At 39.3% G+C, this 17,680-nt stretch overlaps 1 long non-coding RNA gene across 4 annotated transcripts in view; it reads right to left on the reverse strand.

Annotated features, from left to right (window-relative positions):
- Positions 1–17,680, reverse strand: part of LOC121871501 — a 128,118-nt gene that overhangs the window by 57,732 nt on the left and 52,706 nt on the right. For all 4 annotated transcript variants that reach the window (XR_006089880.1, XR_006089879.1, XR_006089882.1 and 1 more), the window contains one exon: positions 510–584. This is a non-coding gene — a long non-coding RNA (uncharacterized LOC121871501). The remainder of the gene's footprint in view (positions 1–509; positions 585–17,680) is intronic.

Raw genomic sequence — 17,680 nt, forward strand, 5'->3', positions numbered from 1 at the left:
AACCTAACCTAACCTAACCTAACCTAACCTAACCTTACCTAACCTAACCTAACCTAACCTAACCTAACCTAACCTAACCTAACCTAATCTAACCTTGACATTAATGATCATATGGCTTACTACTGATACACCTCTCTCTCTCTCTCTCTCTCTCTGTGACCTAAGAGTGTATAAGTGATTAGTGTCGGCGGCCATGTTTGTATTATATCGGTAATGTTTGTTAATTAACCCCCACCATGACAAAAGATCCGACGTTAATTACAGTGTGGATGTGATACACGGCAGCCATCTATCCTCCTCCTCCTCCTTCCCCCCCTCAGGAGAATAATTATACTCCTCAGGCAGTCAGTTAAGTTCCTCCTTTACCCGTGTTTAATGTATGTAAATGGAGAAAAATATATCCTTTACCTGGGCTGGATTTCGTGGAAGGATCTGAAGTGGGTAGATCACAAACAAAACAAAGGAGGTAAATAAAATAAATATATAAATAAAAAGCTGGGAACACTCACCTCCCTGCACCCTCCGTGTCTGGGTCAGCTGGAGTCGTCCGCCCGTCAGCTCGTGGGTTCGTGATCAGCTGATTTCTGTAAACAATGCCGCTTGAGTTACCAGATGTCTTTTTCTATTGTTCCTCTGTTTTATTGACATATTGTATGTATGTATGTATGTATGTATGTATGTATGTATGTATGTATGTATGTATGTATGTATGTAGGGTAGGGATTGTGTCAAAAGTACTGCAGAATAGTATAGTAACTTTATTATTATTATTATTATTATTATTATTATTATTATTATTATTACTTAAGAAACTATTGTTGATATTTGTTTAACTTCACACATAGTATATTGTACAGTCGGGGACAAAAGTTCGCTCCCGTGGTGAAACTGAGTCACGGGAATGAGACTCCAAACTGACTTACCCTGACTGTTTCATCTCATTTGGGGTCGACGCTGCTTCATTTTGGCCGGGAATGAACTTTTGACCCCGATTGTACACCCTTAAGTTTATACCAAGAACAAGTGGATATTTAAGCAACGTTCCTGTATTGTTGAACACTATTGTCTTATATATAATACTATGAACATGAATCTACTATAAGACTTGTGCCGCACCCTGTATAATATATTTATCAATGCACACCACTATATCCCTTACACACACACACACACACACACTGAATCCCTCTACACACACACACACACACAAACAGATACATACACACACATACTGCTTCTACACACACACACACACACACACACACACACACACACACAACACTAATCCAAGAAAAATAACCATATCATTATTTCATGGAATGTTATCATAAAACGACCATAAATCTTGACAGAATTATGAAGAAAATCCTCGAATTATTACCCCTTATATGTGCCTGGGTATGAGGCGCCATGAATCATACTTTACCCAGTCTTAAGGCAGCACGTGTACCATCATTACCAGGTACAGGTACACGGGGATCATTACCAGGTACAGGTACACGGGGATCATTACCAGGTACAGGTACACGGGGATCATTACCAGGTACAGGAAAATGGAGATCAGGTAATTATTGGATTAACTAACCAACCTGTCGCTGATATATCATAGCAAAATCGGGTTATATCTAAATTAGACCTAACCTAACCTTAGTTGATAAGAAACACAAGCGGCCGTAGACCCCTGGCATATTAAACAGAAAGAACTTACTTTAATATGGTGTAATTTTACGTCTTTTTTTTGTGGACGTAAGAGAGCTGCTAGGTGTAAACAAACAAGGGTGTAGGACAACTTCGAGTGTGGATCGGACCGCCACACCGTTTTACTTCAGCGAAAGATGAAGTAGTGCCGCTAGAAATGAATATCATATCCTAACTCAGCGATGAAAATATTTAAGAAAAGATCCATAACAAATTACGCTGCGAAAGGTATGCGTCCGGTACACCTACACAGAGATATTCTTTTTTCCTACCTGTAATTGCTTTTGATTTGTTGTTCTTGCCAGTGGTAATGATAATTGCTGTAATATTGATTGTTGTTGTTGTAGTTGTGGTGGTTGTTGTTGTAGTGTTGGTGGATGTTCTTGTTTTTTTTGTAGTGGTGGTCGTTGTTGTTGTTTTTGTATGGGTGGTTGTTGTTTTTGTGTAGTGGTGGTTGTTGTTGTAGTGATAGTGGTAGTTGTTTGGTGGTTGTTATTGTGCTGTGGTGGTGGTTGTTATTGTTATGGTGGTGGTGGTGATAATCATTTTTGTAGTGGTTGTTGTCGTTGTTGTTATTGTCGTTGCTACAGGTGTACATGTACGACACTTGCTGTAGTAATTAAAGGTAATGAAACCCTCTAATTGTATTACTGCACCTGCTTGTATTAACACTACTTATAATCACACTTCTTTTACTAGTATTACTTTTTAATACCATCACTAATAATGTACTCAAACTCACTGAATAATAATAATAATAATAATAATAATAATAATAATAATAATAATAATAATAATAATAATAATAATAATAATAATAATAAAAATAATAAATAATAATAATAATAAATGAAGAAGAAGAGGAGGTGGAGGACGAGGAGGAGGAAAGTAGGACAAGGAAATAGAAACCAAATGGATGAGGAAGGGAGAAGGAAGAGGAAGAAGCGTAAGAGGAAGAGGGTGCAACAAGCCTTATCCTCCCCACCACCCTTCTCAGTTCCTACAATAACTCACCCGATCATCTCTTCAAAGTGCAATAAGTTAAAGCGAATTTGTAGCTCCTGTTATTACACCGACGACAATCTTGGTAATGAGAGAGCCGGGGTCGAGTGAGTAGCCCCCCTCCCTCCCCCTCTCTCCCTCCCTCCCTGCCCTCCCTCCCCTCCCTCTCCATCCCTACACATAGATTTGTTTTCGGATCATATGAAGATTAGGCGCCTCCATTTATTTCACCTGATTATTAAACACCCTAACGTTACCTGAGGAGTTAGGTTAGGTTAGGTTAGGTTAGTTAGGTTAGGTTAGACAAGAGAGAGTTCCATGGTTCTCTCAACAAGGGTGTTAGTGGGCCAAAATTAAGTCCCATGTATGCTGGAGTATGGTCCTCTGAGTGCCATCACCTGGAGTCTTGGACGCTGAATTACAACAGTGGAGTAAATTGTAGAGGTAAAACAATAATACTTCATCTATGTTGTTCTCCATTAATGTGAAAATGTATGTTAAGGATAAGTGTCACATTTCTCGTCTCAAGCTGCCAGTGTGAGAAAAGCAATCCTGAGATTCAACAAAGTATCACGACCACATAAATGCTTTTGTCCTCGTGTACATTAAAAGTGCTATTTCTTCGTGAGTGAGTCAGTAAGTGAATGACTGACTGACCAAATAGGGTATAAATCTACTGGTTCAGCTAAAAATAACAAAATAGATCTTAGAAGACATCTCTGACATTTTTCCTAAACTGAATTCATCCTGCTGATCTCTGACCCCGTGACCTAGAACAGCACAAACAATGGTGACCAAAAAATTCTGTCAAAATTTGTGTTAACCCCCCCTTTTGGAGGTCAATAAATCCCTTTCACGTTCATCAACATCCGTCTCTTCTACCTGTCCCAATAAAAAAAAAACATATTGTTCTGTACAACTTCCTAAACTCAAGTGAATAAACCAGAACGTCACTAAACTGGTTTAATTAAGGGTGAATTTAAAAAAAAAACATCTCACTAACTAGGTTTAAGAGTGAAGTTATTAAAATTATTTCAAGTATCTACCTGAACCGCGATCCATAATGGGGGTAAATCTCATCTTGTACATTGTGTTCATAACTATGAGAGAGAGAGAGAGAGAGAGAGAGAGAGTAGGTGTGTGTGTGTGTGTGTGTGTGTGTGTGTAATTAAATTCAGTATACTTCCAGAGGGTCGAAAGATTCTATTATTTAAAGCATTAAATACTCCATGAGGTGAGAGGATTAAACCCGCTTCTCACTGTATATAAAGAATCGGATATTGTTTACCAGGAGACATTAATATAAAATACCTTCACTAAAAACAAAAGTAGATTATAATCCTTACACCAAGATGCAATTACAATACACTAGCTAGAAATTAAAAATACTTCCACTACTACTACTACAATAATAATAATAATAATAATAATAATAATAATAATAATAATAATAATAATAATAATAATAATAATAATAAATAATAGATAAAAAAATTAATTAAAGCTAAAAATATAGACAAAAAGTAGGTTCATTTCCGACCAAAACAAATATAAGAGAAATAAGAACCATCACCCAAGTTATAAACAAAGGATGGCGGGCGGGAGGGGATAAGAGCCTAAACCAGGGTGACTCAGGATCATGGTAATGGCACAGTAAATGAGACATGATAATGGCGGATAATGGGAAAATTTATGGCGCAGGGAATATATTCTGGCCATTATCATTATTTTTTAGGAGGGGGGGGGGCTAACAGGATTTAATCTGGATGTTATTACTGCGAATTCATTTTTCAATTTAGTGACGTCAGTGGATGAGGGCTGCGAGTGAAACTAGTAGCCAATCAGCTGTCTCTACTTGACGTCAGAAGTTGAACACTGATAATAAAAAATAACCAGCCAATCAACTACCACTCCTGACGTCACAAGTTAAGAGCTAGCTGGCCCTATGACGTCACTAAATCAGCTGATGGCTTCACAACAATATAAGCGACACAACACCTATAATTGGATCATGTGAAAAATAGCTTGTTTCAACTTATAATAAAACCCCTCAAGGCTACCTGGGGTTGTTAGCTTAGATTATATTAGATTAAATTTGGTTAGGTTAGGTTAGGTTAGGTTAAATCGAGATACTCCCTACACGAAGCTACAAGGGTTACCGACACAAAATGTTATTGAGAAATTAGCTTTCTTTCGTATAGTTATTTACTTATCGGAGTAACTTCTCTCTCTCTCTATCGTGATTGTTTCAGTGTGTGTGTGTGTATGTCTGTGTGTGTGGACGGGGGTACGCGTGTGTATGTATAAACCACGACACAAAATCAACAGCACCTCTACCCCTCACACACACACACACACACACACACACTATATTTACATCAGTGGCTCAACCAGTCGGCAACGTGGGGAGGGGAGGGAGAGGAGGGGGAGGGAAGGAGGCTCAAAGAGGTTTCTGATACTCTCTGTCAGTGTTGCACCATTGGCAGAGACACCTTGGAGGGTTGTGTCAGTGTTACCACATTAATATTACGCCTCACACTCTCCACGTGTTCTGGTGACCACATCTTGATGCTGGCAGATACTGACTCATGGGTGGTAATGGTGGTAGTACAGGTGGTGGTGGTGGTTGTGTTTGGGTAGTAGTAGTGGTGGAGTCTAGGAATGGTGGTTGTTGTTGGGTGGTAGTGGCGGTAGTTATTGCTTTCGGGTGGTAATGATGGTGGTGTGGTAGTCCTGGTTGTGGTGGTGGTTGCTGCCGTTGTTATTGGATAGTGGTGGTGAACTGAATTTTCAATGTTATCAGAGTGGCTAGTTTATTGTGCACCCTACGGGGATTATTATTGGGTGGTGGTGGTGGTGTGGTGGTGGTGGTGGTGTGGTTGTAATGATAATGGTGATGGTGGTGGTAGCTAAAAACATCAAAGAACAACTATCACCACTACACACCACGATCTACACCAATCCACAACTAACAATAAATGGTTAAAACTTTCTGGAAACTCTCCTAAAAAGCCGACCAATACTACAGTGTACTCCATTGTAACTTCCAATGGTCTCTAATGGCCTCTGAAATACCTGTGGGAACACGCTCTGTAGGGTGGAAGGATGGGGGAGGTGGGGGGGAGATGGGAGTGTGGGAGGTGGGGGGAAATAGGAGGGTGGGAGGTGGGAAGGGGTTAGATTAATCCAGTGTTTACATGTGTCAGTGAACGCCAAGAATGTTACGAACACGTCAGGCGTCATTCACAGTCAATCAATGTCAATACTGGACCCGGCATGAGCACCGGGCAGAGAGACATTCACCCACCAAGCAGAGAGACATTCACCCACCAAGCAGAGGGACATTCACCCACCAAGCAGAGGAACATTCACCCACCAAGCAGAGGGATATTCACCCACCAAGCAACGGGGCATTCACTCACCAAGCAGAGAGACATTCACCCACCAAACAGACATTCACTCACCAAGCAGAGGAACATTCACCCACCAAACAGAGGGACATTCACCCACCACAGAGCTAGACCTTCTCTCACCAAAAAGACAGACAAACATTCACTCAACCAAACAGATAGACATTCATTCAGTCAACAAGCAAAACAAAAACAGACAAACATTCACCAACCTCCTCCTAACCAAACTTAAACCCTCAGTTCCTAACACGTCATCATCACAACAACACAAACAACCACAACACAAACGACTACAACAACAACCACCACAACACAAACAACCACAACTACAACAACACAAACAACCACAACAACAACACAAACGACAACCATAACACAAACAATAACCACACAAACAACAACCACAACACAAACAACAACCACAATTAATATTCCACGTACTTCAAACTTCATAAAAAAAAACCCCAACTTCAATAGGATGAAAATATACAGGCCACATTTATCAGTAACATCTGGACATGAATACACAACTCAACAGCAATACTGGAACCTGGCAGCACCTGTGGATGGAATTTCAAAAGGTATCGTTGAGGAGGACAGCAAAACCCAGAGTGTCAGTCACAGTGGATGGTAAAATGACACAATACATGACGACCAAAAATTATAGCTAACAATGACAGCTTAACGTTGTATGAATAGGTGAGACTCAGCAGGTGGCAGTGGTGGTGGTGGTGTGTCATGTGGTGGTGGTGGTGGTGTGTCATATGGTGGTGGTGGTGTGTCATGTGTAGGTGGTGGTGGTGGTGTGTCATGTGTAGGTGGTGGTGGTGTTGTCATGTGAAGGTGGTAGTGGTGTCATGTGTAGGTGGTTGTGGTGATGTGTCATGCAGGTGGTGGTGTGTTTCATATGCAGGTGGTGGTTTCAGTAGTGGTGTCAGGTGGTGATAATGGTGGTGTCAAAAAGTGGTGCCATGTGGTGATGGTGTTATCATGAAGTGATGTCATAAAATGGTGGTGTTGTCATGAGGTGGTGTTAGAAAGTGGTGTCATGTGCCGGCGAGGAGGAGACATACAGGTGACACGGGGCAGACCAAGGTTCAAAATGCAGTTTACGACAGAAATATTAGAGAAGCGTTTTATTACCTCCCAAATAACAATTGTGCAACTGTAACACGATCACAGTTACAGCTCGACATTTGCACAACTAAAACTGTTCATTACATCTTCCACCACTTCAAAATCCCGTTATTAAAGCAACGGTAACTGATATAATATTAAAATTCAAACACTTCAAATTTTAATCATTATAGTATCAATATAGGATATCTCTTCCCAGACACTTCAAAATATAGTAATTACAGGAACAGTACACAACAGAACAGTCTCTAAGTACAACTATTACAACAACCCATAACAAGATACAATCACAACAACAGTAGGAGATTGGACCGTTCACTACATCTCTACAAAACAATAGAGCGGGTACAGAACTGATCTCTTCTCAGCATTTGAGATTTATCCTTTAGAATGACTGAAATTACCCCAACACGCGGATTTGAGGCCACACACTACTCACACTACCTGTAGGTCTGGTCAGGTGTACTATAGCTGTCATCATATCACCAAAAAGACGTAACTTATACAGGTGTTTAAATCTGGTTCTTCTCAACACAGTGATATCAATAGTTGTTTCCCCAGCAGTGAGATGAGGAGCTGTGGCAGTATGGTTAACTTTGTCATATTCGTCTTTATAGTCTACAACTTTTATTTACTTTAAATACTGTGATTGTAGAAGTAGTGTCCCTTTATGTGTTAATAATAATGTTAGTGCAAGAGTGCTCGCTGCCATGGTTCCTCAGGGTATTATAACACACACACAGCACTTACTGTATCAAGTACCTGTTTTTACGTAATGAACCATACACCTCAGGGTGTCATATTTACTGTACCTTTGGAGTACACTCTGTACAAAACAGGGTAATGATATTTGATACTGTAAGTACTTCTATACTTGTGTCTGAGGCTGACCTTTGTCTGAAGACTGGTGAATCGAACCCTGGACCTCTGAGTTGCCCTGCTTTGTTTTTGACGAGGTAAAGTTAACCAGAATGGGTCCCAGCCACTACCACCCTAAAGTTAAAGGGGCAGATCATAGCCTCTGTTCGTTCACATGAAGAAAAATTCCAACTCTGTTAAAAACTGTGGTGTTATTCAAAAGTGGCAAAAACAGTTATTTGAGGAGAAAAACTCTTCTCAAATATGATCCACAGCTGTCCCTCTTGTCATTGCTATGCCTTAAGGCGGTCATTTTAACTCTACTTCTTGTATATCCCGTTAATGCCGGGTCACGCAACTGTTCACCTCAAATTTACATTAATTATTTTAATACCAGTTTTTATTTAATTTTCATAAATTTAATTATCATTATCATTTTATTTTTAACTATATTTTCCACATTTACTTATTTCAACATGACCTTCATAAAGAATGCAATTATGTAACCATATGTCTGGGATTTACTATCGTCTGCTTTAAGGAGAGGTGAGGGGAGGGGGCACTTGGGGCATTCCCTTAAAATGACACCTTATTGACACTTCTATTCTACATGAACATCTCCTTACCAAAATTCAGTTATCTACCTTCAAAAGTGGCCATGCATAGCGAACTGACACACAGTGCGCTTTATAAATAAATAGGGATAATTTCTGAATAAACTTTAACCAAGAAACTACTTTTTTTTTGCTATATGAGAAAACTTTTTTGGGAAATTAATTCGCATCTGGCAAATTAGTTGTTTCATAATTTTGACATACCGCTTATCATCATAAGGCAGACGTATACTTAGAGTAGGTTAGGTAAGGTTAGTTTAGGTTAGGTTTTCTGTAATACAATTTCATTTCTACGTATCGTGGCGTCAGATTTAAAAAAAAAAATTATATATATATATATATATATATATATATATATATATATATATATATATATATATATATATATATATATATATATATATATATATATATATATATATATATATATATATATATATATATATATATATATATATATATATATATATATATATATATATATATATATATATATACATATATATATATATATATTGTAGCGCGATGGTAGCGATGCCTGTTCACACGCAGGGGTCCAGGGTTCGATTCCCGACTATATATATATATATATATATATATATATATATATATATATATAAGTGATGCGCGCGGGTCACTGATTCCTGATAAACGGGTTAAGCAAGGTAGCGTTTGGAAACCACTGTGATAGACAACTGCCTGTCCAAAGAAAACCATGTTGGTGGAAGGAGTAACTCGTCAAGAACGTATGGGTTGGTGTAGCTTTTCTTTGCCCAATCCCATAAGACTGATAATCTCTCTTTCTCTCTCTCTCTGTATATATATATATATATATATATATATATATATATATATATATATATATATATATATATATATATATATATATATCAGATGAGTTGTTTGGTTGGGTCAGAGGTGGGGAATAAGAAAGGAAGTAATGACATATTTTATTTGCATGAGGACAGATTCCAGCTGGTGCAGTGGGGCGTATAAGGAGAGAGGTAAAATCCTTCCTTAGTTGGGAGGAGGTGGGTTAACAGCCCCGCCCGCCTGTAATGGTGTGGGCGGAGGGCGTTGTGGAGGGGGGGGTGGAGGAGGAAGTGACAGGTTAATTTTGTTTACGTTTCATGCATGGCTGAATTTATTAAGCGATTCCGAATTATATATATTTATATTTATATATATATATATATATATATATATATATATATATATATATATATATATATATATATATATATATATATATATATATATATATATATATATATATATATATATATATATAAACACAGGGTTGGTCTCTAAATACTTGATGTTAAATGTCTCGTGTGTACACTGATAAGCAACAAGCATCAACAACTACCACAAGTGTGTCAAGCACAACAATCACTGCACAACAACAACAACAAAAATTCTCCGAGAATTTCCGTACAAATCGTCAAGATCAGGAGACCGTGAAATTCCCGCGCGACCACAACAAAGTGTATCTATCAACCGTAAGTGTGAACCTCCCAAAAATATACTGCCCATACATTACTATGCAGCACCACGCGGGTAATTTTAATTTTAATTATACCTGCCAGCGGGGAAAAAAACAAATTATGAAAAATACCGCCTCCACCCTGCATGCCATTATCATAATTATCATATATAACATTATTTGTGGCGTCAAAGCCAGACGGCGGCGCGCGGGACGTCACCAAACACAAACCATCAGACACACACACATACATACACACAGTCTTGACACACTAAATGTGTCGCTCCTCCCAGGGTCTTCTCCACTCAACTTTATTCATACACCAGACACTCCTGCTGCCGCTACATGCTACACTACCTACACACACACACTCGCTTTCTCTTTACAAAAACATGTACACACAAACGCGCGCAAACACATACAGACCTGCGCAGACATCAAAACTAGTTATATATATATATATAATATATATATATATATATATATATATATATATATATATATATATATATATATATATATATATATATATATATATATATATATATATATATAACATTCTCAGTGAGACTCAACCGTCTAACTGAGGGAGCTTAAAATATGTTTAATGAATGTGCGGACCCAGTGCACAGTTTACTGATATAGTAAACAATATATAATATTTTCCGTCTAATATCGCGTGATTATAATACTAATATAGATAAAAAGCGAACGATATTTAAGGATACACAAGATACAAGAAACTTTCGTACAGTAGATAGAAGTAAACAGACTACAACACTACATGAAGAAGCTGAAGCCTCACACAATTACCAGTTTCCAAAATCGACACGACTTGTATCACGGAGCCCAGGTGAAAAAAAGGGAGAAAAAAAAATAGTGTTTCTATTTTTCTTGGGACTTTCTTGAGGTGACGGGCCCAGGAGACAGTGTCTTTACTTTATAAATACTTCATGTGCAACACCCAGACGACGCTCAACTACCCCCACTAAAGTGTATTTCGTAAAGTAGGTCAACACAGCAATACGATCTATACATAATACAAAATCTAAAAGGCAAAAATACTGGCCGGCCGATACTCATCTATACTCTGACAGCCGTGTTGGGAAATTGCCAGCTCTTGCTAGCGGCTTTATTTTAGTACTAGGTGGATATATTCTATTTGCATATAGCCCGTAGTAATGCTAGCTGTTCGTATTTTTCCTAGCGCTTACATCCCGCAAACTCCAATCAAGCAAATATGAAACAGGGCTGAAATGAAATTCATGTCGTAATTTGAAAGAAAATTTCGATATACGAGTCTGGCAGGTCTGGTAGGCGGGTAGGGAACATAGGGGCGAGATTGGCGTGTTTTCCCTTGCGTTAATGTTTATCATGGCCCTTACGGGCAGGACGCCGGGTACAGGGCAAAGTAATGAGATGGCGCACGGCTGGAGTTGGCCTGGCAGGGGGGAGATTCGATCGATTTTTTGTTGCTTGTTCGTGCACGTAGGCCTCTCTTGTGATAAGGTATCGTTATCATCTTTCCCCCAAAAGTTTAGATGCGATCGGGAACAATTCGTTGTTATTATGTCTCTGAATCACGACCATTAAAACTGAACCGAAAAGAAATAATCAGTTGATCTCTTTCAAGCCAATTTCGCCCTTACATTGAGCGCGGCTCCCAACGCTCCGCTCCACTACCCGTCTCGTATTTTCAGAACGACAATCATTAATGTGTTTTTGTTTCAATGCTTTTCATTCTTCTTGATAGCCGATTTAATCTTCTTTTTAGCTTCTTTCTAAGTCTTAAGTTTGTATATATTCCAGGTTACGACTGGTAGAAAACCCAAAATTGAATGCTAGCGCACCGGTCTTCGATAAAACAGAGCATTTGGCAATTTTCCGTCTAGGTCTGAGAAAATAGGGAGTAGGGTTCGCGGCGGCCATCGCGCGGGGCTGCAACCAACAAGCCACCAGAGAAAATGTCGACCACCAATTTTTATTTTCATATTCATTTGATTACGCGCTAATTTGCTCTATGTTTGTCCGGATATCTTACCAGAAATGTTTTTGCTAGTGGTAAAAGTGTAGAGAGTATACGAATTTTATCTGGCAATCTATGTTGACGGCCCGAAAAATCGCATTAAAAATAACTTCCTGAAGTTTGGAAACTGTGCGGATAATCAAACTAGAAATTTTAGTGCCAAGTGAAAACTTTTACACAAAATAATTAAACGCTTTCAGAAAGAGACGAGGAGCAAAAGAAAGCAAAGACCCTTTCAACTACTTTTCAGAATGCATGTGACATTTTTAAGAAGAGGAATAATTTTTATACAAATAATTCGTGGTAGTTGGCAACCTCTGCCTCTCCTGCCGCCGTCGCCCTCCCACAAGCAGCGGAGGAGGATGGGCGCAATTATTACCACTGCAATTATCACCAGCAATAATTGTGTAAGACCGATTATAATTATTGAAAATGGAGGCCAAGCACATCTGGCGTCTTGAATCTGTAATGACATTCTTGGTGAGGCTGACGTGTTGTTATGCCTGGCGTGTTTACCTATCAGGGTCACCACGTTAAAACTCCTCCACTATCTCTCCCGGAAACTGATAATTTTTATAATGAACATGATTCACATTCTGATAATGCAATGATAACTCTACAAAACACAGGAAATCTACTATTCTGAGAAGGGTGAATAATCAAGCGCGCTGAAAGAAGGTAACCAAAAAATATAAAGATAATAATCATTCCGTCCAAAAATAAAAAAATACATAGAGGAAAAGTTTTGTAAAAAGCCATGACCTAAGGAACTTGTCGAGGTAAATTACAATGCCATTTGACTGTGCTTTCTAGCTTAACTGACAAGGTGACGCAGCCGCTGTGATGACTTGAGGGAGATAACGTCCTCTGATGATGATGATGGTGGTGGTGGTGGTGATGATGATAGTGGCGAGTGATGACGCTGGGGGAAGGGAGGGAGGAGACATGGAGGGTAAGGAAATGCGAGAATGTGTGTGTGGGTGGAAAGACAGGGAGAGAGAGTAGGTCGGTTGATAATGATGGTAATGATGAGGATGGTGATGATAGCTGCCAGCGATGACGTTAGAGGGAGGGGGAAAGAGGAGGAGAAGAGACAGGATATATGGTGACGCCTTCTCTAACTTTTACAGTGACCTAAATTGATTGTGGTAGTAGTGGTGGTGATGGTAGCGCTGGCGGCGACGGTGGTGGCTGTGGTAGTGGTGGGTGGAGTTGGAGAGGGTGATGGTGAGTCATGGTGACGGATGGTGGCGAAGGACGGTAGGAGATAGTGAGACATGATATATAATAACAAGGGCGTGTACCGCTTATAGTGAAGGACGGTAAAAGATAGTAGCTGATGACGAAGTGCAGGAGATAGTGACAGGAGGGGATAGTGATTTCTGAATGGATGATGAGTCATTGGAGAGTGGCGATGGGAATGGTGGGTGATGGTGGAAGTTGGTGAGTAATGGTGGAGTATGATGAGAATGGTGAGTGATGGTGGAAGATGGTGAGTAATGGTGGAGGATGGCGAGTGATAGTGAAGGATGGTGAGTAATGGTGGAGGAGGATGAGTGATAGTGAAGGATGTTGATTGATGGCGTAGGATGGTGAGTAATGGTGGAGGATGGCGAGTGATAGTGAAGGATGGTGAATAATGGAGGATAGTGGGTAGTAGCGAGTGATGGTGTAGTATGGTGAATGGAGGATAGTGGGTAGTAACGAGTGATGGTGTAGTATGGTGAATGGAGGATGGTGGGTAATAGTGAATGATGATGAAAGATGGTGAGTGATGGAGAAAGATGGTGAATGATGGAGGATGGTGAGTGATGGAGAAAGATGGTGGATGATGGAGGATGGTGAGTGATGGTGGAGGGTGGTGAGTGATAGTGAAGGATGGTGAGTAATTGTGAAGGAAGGTGAGTGATAGTGAAGGATGATGAGTGATGATGGAGGATGGTGCGTGATGGTGGAGGATGGTGAGTGATGGTAGAGGATGGTGAAGGGTGGTGAGTGATGATAGAAGATGGGGAAGGATGGCAAGTGATGGTGAAGGATGGTGAGTGATGATGGAAGATGGTGAGTGATGGTAGAGGATGGTGAAGGATGGTGAGTGATGGCGAAGGATGATGGAGGATGATGAAGGATGGTGAGCGATGGTGAGTGAAGGTGAAAGATGGTGAGTGATGATGGATGATGGTGAGTAATGATAGAGGATGGTGAAGGATGGTGAGTGATGGTGAAGGATTGTGGGGATAGTAGGTAACGTGGGATGGTGGTGAGTGATAGTGGAGGATGGTGAGTGATAGTGGAGGATGGTGAGTGATGGTAAGTAATGGTGGAGGTGGTGGGTAAGGTGGATGGTGAGTAATGGTGGCGGATGGTGAGTGATCGTTGGTAATGGTGGAGGATGGTGAGTGGTGGAGGGTGGTGGGTAAGGTGCAGGATGGTGAGTGATAGTGGAGGATGGTGAGTGATGATGGAGGATGGTGAGTGTTGGTGGAGGACAGTGGGTAAAGTGGAGGATGGTGAGTGATGGTGAGTAATGGTGGAGGATGGTGAGTGATCGTGGGTAATGGTGGAGGATGGTGAGTGATGATGGAGGATGGTGAGTGATGGTGGAGGATGGTGAGTGATGGTGAAGGATGGTGAGTGATATTGGAGGGTGATGAGTGGTAGTGAAGGATAGTGAGTGATGGTGGAGGGTGATGAGTGGTAGTGAAGGATGGTGAGTGATGGTGTAGGGTGATGAGTGAGAGTGAAGGATGGTCAGTGAAGGTGAAGGATGGTGAGTGATGGTGAAGGATAGTGAGTGAAGGTGAAGGATGGTGAGTGATGGTGAAGGATGGTGAGGAGGTGAGTGATAGTGGAGGATGACGAGTGGTAGTGAAGGATGGTGAGTGATGTTAACCCACTGAAGCGAGAACTACTAACAAGAAGTTGATGACTATAATAATCACGGACCAGTTCTACAATGTGATGACTAAATTACAATGCAGTGATTAATTACAAGTGGACACAATTTCCCTCACAAGAAAAGTAACACCTAATAATGCCTTCAAGGGATATCGTAGAATCGTGTGCCTCTCCGTGTTCATGCGTCTGTGGCTCATCCCTCAATGTGAACACGATAACTCATGAACAGCACGTTGGATTTTCTTCAAACTTAATAGAAACATGTATTCTCTAAAGAGCTCAGAGTATATAAAAAATGAACAAGATCTCATCAAAATTGGCGAGTTGGTGGACATTTATCTTTCGAGAAATTTCAGTAAACAGTCTGGCGTTGTGGGACTTTTGGACTAATGTCAACACTGATCTCTAAGCAGTGGGGTCGAGGCCGTTTGGAGAGACGTCATGTGTTCGATGTTTTTGTCATACAAGTAGTGGCGTCTAGTTTCAGAAAAGCATTTGATTATAATTTAAGTTACAGCTACCTGGTATAACAGTCCAATAAATAAATAAATAATTAAATAAATAATATTAGCACTACTACTATTGCACTTCCACTACTACCACCACCACTGTTTCTGCTTCTATTACTGCCACTGCAACTGCTATTATTACAATAAATACTCCTACTACTACTACTACTACTACTACAATAATAATAAATAATAATAATAATAATAATAATAATAATAATAATAATAATAATAATAATAATAATAATAATAATAATACCTACAGTGTCCAAGCTACATACATAAACATACAGATATATTTTTCCTCCACTCTGCATTTTCAAGCCAAATATAAATCACCCGTAATGATAAATAATTATTGGTTATTCTTTTACGCTCTCGTTAATTCTTGTTTACGTTACGGGAAACACGCATCCAGAATTACCACACAGGAAAAATATCGCCAGAGAGCAGCACACGGAGAGAGATAAATACGTAAGAGTTAAGTGGATCATTAATCGTCCTGTCAAGAGGTGTCACGGTCACTGGGGGGGTCTTGGTAAAACTGGTCCACCCAAACCACATCCACCTCTACCTCCACCCCCACCCAAACCTCATATCTGTCTTGTTTCTTTAACATATTTTATTGTTTACTGGATTTTTCTCTCTCATTTTCGTTTATTCTTGGTCATTTTCTCTTTATTTGTTTTACTCATTTTTTTCGTTTCTTGAGCCTTATTTTTTAATGTCCAATATTTCGTTTTTTCATGTTTCTACTCTTTGTTGTGTTTCCTTGTGTTCTATGTTTATCTTACGTTTCTTTCCTGTTATTACTTTTCCTTCCTGACTTCCTTCCTTGTTCTATCTTATTATCATTTATTACTCCTTACTATCTTATTCTCTTTGTGTGTCTCATTTCGTATCCCTTTTATTCTCTTATTCCCTCCTGCTGCCTCTTTTATACGCTATTCTCTTTTCTTGCGTCTTTTATACAGTTTATTTTCTTTCCCTGTCCTTTTATAATGTTCTTCCTCCCCCTTGCGTCTTGTTGCTAAAATAGACTGGTGAAAAATATGACTTGACACTGAAGATACAAGTCTGAGCGTTTACAAAAGAAAAATTAAACTTTATATATGATTTATTCTAGCTTTCATCAACGTTAAATAATAATAATAACAATAATAATAATATTAATATTTTAGGGACTAGAGGAAATATTCTTATATTAATACTGTCTGGAAATAACGTTTCTGCAATATTTTATGCGTGATTTTTTTTTCGATTAAACTATGAATAAGGAGAAGTATTCATAAAACGACAAATAATATTAATCTGATCCTTCTCTCCCCCTAAATAACAACTAAATATTTATGTCCATAGATAAAGAACATAAATAACAAAGACGGATGTGTAGACTATGTGTAAGAATAATAAAATAATAAAAAAAAACCACGGCTCTTGACGCTCTCTGTGAAAGGTTTAGCTTGCCAACATCCCGCCATACAAGGAATAATGCGAACGCTGCCTTCTGGTGCGCGCCAAAACTTTGTAAACACATGAAATACCCCTGGAATAACCTACTACCTCACCACACGATGATTATACCTCTTCACAAAGAATAAACTCATACTGTGAAAACATATGTCAATAATCTTACTCACTAAATCCTTTAATATATTCCAAAATTTCGCGTCATTGTTATTCCATACGCAAACCCGCCCACACCAGAAATTAGGTGAACAAAGATTTAAGAATTTAAAAAAATACGATATCTTCCGGGAAAAAGACGCTTCGCTGGCCCATGACATTGACCTTGAAGATCCGACTTTTTTTTGTTGTTGTTGCGAGTTTGGGGTTTGCAATCCAGTTGTGCAATAGTCTTCTTTTTTTTTTTTTTAGTTATTATTCATTAGATAAAGACAGGCCAGAGAAGATGCGTTCAAGTGAGGTATCCAATCAATGTGGTATTATTACTTCTAAAGGATATTGGCTTGTGTTTTACGCCGGAGGATAACCAAGGCAGAAGAATAAATGCTTTAGGGTGCTGGCTCAATATACCGGGC

The sequence above is a fragment of the Homarus americanus genome, unplaced genomic scaffold (genome assembly GCF_018991925.1).
Source record: "Homarus americanus isolate GMGI-L3 unplaced genomic scaffold, GMGI_Hamer_2.0 scaffold45698, whole genome shotgun sequence".
NCBI classification, from domain to species: domain Eukaryota; kingdom Metazoa; phylum Arthropoda; class Malacostraca; order Decapoda; family Nephropidae; genus Homarus; species Homarus americanus.